Raw genomic sequence first — 4,576 nt, forward strand, 5'->3', positions numbered from 1 at the left:
ACCTTAGCCAAATACATTCACAATTCCTGACATTTAATCCTAGTAAAGAATTCCCTGTCTTAGGTCAGTTAGGATCACCACTTTATTTTAAGAATGTGAAATGTCTGGGATTTATTTATTTCAGCTTTTATTTCTTTCATCACATTCCCAGTGGGTCAGAAGTTTACATACACTCAATTAGTATTTGGTAGCATTGCCTTTAAATTGTCTAACTTGTGTCAAACGTTTCGGGTAGCCTTCCACAAGCTTCCCACAATAATTTTGGCCCAATCCTTCTGACAGAGTTGGTTTAACTGAGTCAGGTCTGTAGACCTCTTTGCTCGCACACGCTTTTTCAGTTCTGCCCACACATTTTCTATAGGATTGAGGTCAGGGCTTTGTGATGGCCACTCCAATACCTTGACTTTGTTGTCCTTAAGCCATTTTGCCACAACTTTGGAAGTATGCTTGGGGTCATTATCCATTTGAAAGACCCATTAGCGACCAAGCTTTAACTTCCTGACTGGTGTCTTGAGATGTTGCTTCAATATATCCACATAATTTCCTTCCTCATGATGCCATCTATTTTGTGAAGTGCACCAGTCCCTCCTGCAGCAAAGCACCCCCACAGCATGATGCTGCCACCCCCGTGCTTCACGGTTGGGATGGTGTTCTTCGGCTTGCAAGCAACCCCCTTTTTCCTCCAAACATAACAACGGTCATTTTGGCCAAACAGTTCTATTTTTGTTTCATCAGACCAGAGGACATTTCTCCTAAATGTATGGCTGTTTTGGAGCAGTGGCTTCTTCCTTGCTGAGCGGCCTTTCAGGTTATGTCGATACAGGACTCATTTTACTGTGGATATAGATACTTTTGTAACTGTTTCCTCCAGCATCTTCACAAGGTCCTTTGCTGTTGTTCTGTGATTGATTTACACTTTTCAGACCAAAGTACGTTCATCTCTAGGAGACAGAACGTGTCTCCTTCCTGAGCGGTATGACGGCTGCGTGTTCCCATGGTGTTTATACTTGCGTACTATTGTTTGTACAGATGAACGTGGTACCTTCAGGCGTTTGGACATTGCTCCCAAAGATGAACCAGACTTGTGGAGGTCTACAATTTTTTTTCTGAGTCTGATTTCTTTTGATTTTCCCATGATGTCAAGCAAAGAGGCACTGAGTTTGAAGGTAGGCCTTGAAATACATTCACAGGTACACCTCCAATTGATTCAAATTATGTAAATGAGCCTATCAGAAGCTTCTAAAGCTATGACATCATTTTCTGGAATTTTCCAAGCTGTTTAAAAGGCACAGTCAACTTAGTGTATGTAAACTTCTGACCCACTGGAATTGTGATACAGTGAATTATAAGTGAAATAATCTGTCTGTAAACAATTGTTGGAAAAATTACTTGTGTCATGCACAAAGTAGATGTCCTAACCGACTTGTCAAAACGATAGTTTGTTAACAAGAAATGTGTGGAGTGGTTGAAAAACGAGTTTTAATGACTCCAACCTAAGTGTATGTAAACTTCCGACTTCAACTGTACATTTCAGTTCAGCGTGCAAATAGATTATCTCCTTACCGTCTCAACATCTTGTATCCCGTAGCCAGGTCACAGGTCATCAACACTTTTCCTGACAGCAACATCAGGTTATCTTCAAATCAGAAACAGAATGCAAACACATATTCATTTACATTTTAGTCATTTAGCAGACGCTCTTATCCAGAGCGACTTACAGTTAGTGAGTGCATACATTTTAATATTTTTATACTGGAATCGAACCCACAACCCTGGCATTACAAATGCCATGCTCTACCAACTGAGCTACATCCCTGCCGGCCATTCCCTCCCCTACCCTGGGCCAATTGTGCACCACCCCATGGGTCTCCCGGTCGCGGCCGGCTACGACAGAGCCTGGATTTGAACCAGGATCTCTAGTGGCACAGCTAGCAGTGCCTTAGACCACTGCACCACTCAGGAGGACAACTTTGAAAAACATCTGCAAATCAAAACAGTTAAGGTGAGAGCCCAGATCTAAAACAAACAAATCTTCAAAAGGATATTCAGCCTGTTTTGTTGTTAAATAAGGCTTTATAATTAACTGCAGAAATACACTCAGTGGCCAGCTTATTAGGTACATCTAGTACCGGGTCAGACCCCCCCTTTGCCTCCAGAACAGCCTGAATTCTTCGGGGCATGGAAACATTGCTCAATTGGTATCAAGGGACATAATGTGTGCCAGGAAAACATTCTCCACACCATTACACCCCCGCCACCAACCTGTACCGTTGACAACAGGCAAGATGGGGTCAAACCCTAACTCTCCCATCAGCATAACGCAACAGGAACCAGGATTCGTCGGACCAGGCAACGTTTTTCCACTCCTAGATTGTCCAGTGTTGGTGATCGCATGCCCACTGGAGCCACTTCTTTAAGTTTTTAGCTGATAGGAGTGGAACCCGGTGTGGTCGTCTGCTGCAATAGCCCATCCGTGACAAGGACTGACGAGTTGGGCGTTCCGAGATACCGTTCTGCACACCACTGTTGTACTGTGCCGTTATTTGCCCGTCTGTGGCCCGCCTGTTAGCTTGCATATTGACATTCTCATTCGACCTCTCATCAACTAGCCGTTTTCACCCACAGGACTGCTGCTGATTGGATGTTTTTGGTTTGTCGCACCATTCTCAGTAAACCCTAGACACTGTCGCGCGTGAAAATCCCAGGAGGCCAGCCTTTCTCAGATGCTGGGACCAGCGCCCCTGGCCCGATGATCATACCACGGTCAAAGTTGCTCAGGTCACTCGTTTTGCCCATTCTAATGTTCAATCGAACAGTAACTGAATGCCTAGATGCTTGTCTGCCTGATTTATATAGCAAGCCATGGCCACACTGTCTGTAGGAGCGAACCATTTTCGTCAATAAACTGGCCACTGAGTGTATGACCAATGGTGCATGACCATGTACATGCTGTAGTATAATGTAAATGCAATGTACCTTTCGCCAGCTCCACAAAGCAATTCAAAATCCCACTACTTTACCAGCCTGCTTCTTGTTGTCTGTTTCTTTGTATATCTGAAAAGGATAGGGGGTAAAAAACAACAACATGGTATATTAAACCCCACCTAAAGACCTAGTCATGATTCCTGCATTTCCACAGACCCGGTATCTAAAATACAGGTGTCTGTGTGAATGAAATTCATTAACATTTCCATTGTTTAACACCTCCCTAATTTGAAATGCAAACAGCCCCCATGGTTTAACAACATCCCTCTGCCCCCACCCCTCCCAGTTTGCTAGTTATCCACTGATATGTATGCAAGAAAGTGGTAAATAAGGGGCTCATATTTGAAAGGCGGTCATATAAATGTTCCCTTATATATTTTTTATAGGTAATATACCATATCTTCTGTTAACGGTACACTCAGCGATATGACATAGATGCAGAAAGTAAACAGCATAGTGGGTACATTTCCGCTGTTTTGGTCCTGTGGCTACCACGCTGTGAACAGTGTAAAGCAAACCCGTGTACATGCGCAGATACTGTGTGTGACTGTGTGAGAGCGATGTCTTGCATCTCGCTCATCTCAATTTCTGCGGTGCTGCCCGTGGCAACGTCATTTCGCTTAGTCTACCTTTAATAAATTAACTTGGAGAGGGAGGATGATTCTAGTTTCAAGCTTTATTAGTCCTATGTACGGGATACACATGGTAAACACTGTCCAACAAAATGCTTACTAGCAGGTTCCTTGTCGATAATGCAACAACAATAAGAAACAAGAAAATATAAGAATACGAACATAAAGTAAATGGCTCAGAAGAATAGAATAAACATTTTAGCATAAGTATAATACAGGAAGGTACAATTTATAGTTCAAGATGGATGATGTAGTAGAGTGAGTGATATGTTCGAGATCTGTGCTACTTTTGATGACTACAGTTATTTATACATTTACATTTACATTTACGTCATTTAGCAGACGCTCTTATCCAGAGCGACTTACAAATAGGTGCATTCACCTTATAGCCAGTGGGATAACCACTTTACAATGTATATTTTTTTGGGGGTAAGGGGGGGGGGGGGTAGAAGGATGACTTTATCCTATCCCAGGTATTCCTTAAAGAGGTGGGGTTTCAAATGTCTCCGGAAGGTGGTGAGTGACTCCGCTGTCCTGGCGTCGTGAGGGAGCTTGTTCCACCATTGGGGTGCCAGAGCAGCGAACAGTTTTGACTGGGCTGAGCGGGAACTATGCTTCCGCAGAGGTAGGGGAGCCAGCAGGCCAGAGTTGGATGAACGCAATGCCCTCGTTTGGGTGTAGGGACTGATCAGAGCCTGAAGGTACGGAGGTGCCGTTCCCCTCACAGCTCCGTAGGCAAGCACCATGGTCTTGTAGCAGATGCGAGCTTCAACTGGAAGCCAGTGGGGTGTGCGGAGGAGTGGGGTGACGTGAGAGAACTTGGGAAGGTTGAACACCAGACGGGCTGCGGCATTCTGGATGAGTTGTAGGGGTTTAATGGCACAGGCAGGGAGCCCAGCCAACAGCGAGTTGCAGTAATCCAGACGGGAGATGACAAGTGCCTGGAGTAGGACCTGTGC

This window comes from Coregonus lavaretus (assembly GCF_964263955.1).
Source record: "Coregonus lavaretus genome assembly, chromosome: 23".
NCBI lineage: Eukaryota > Metazoa > Chordata > Actinopteri > Salmoniformes > Salmonidae > Coregonus > Coregonus lavaretus.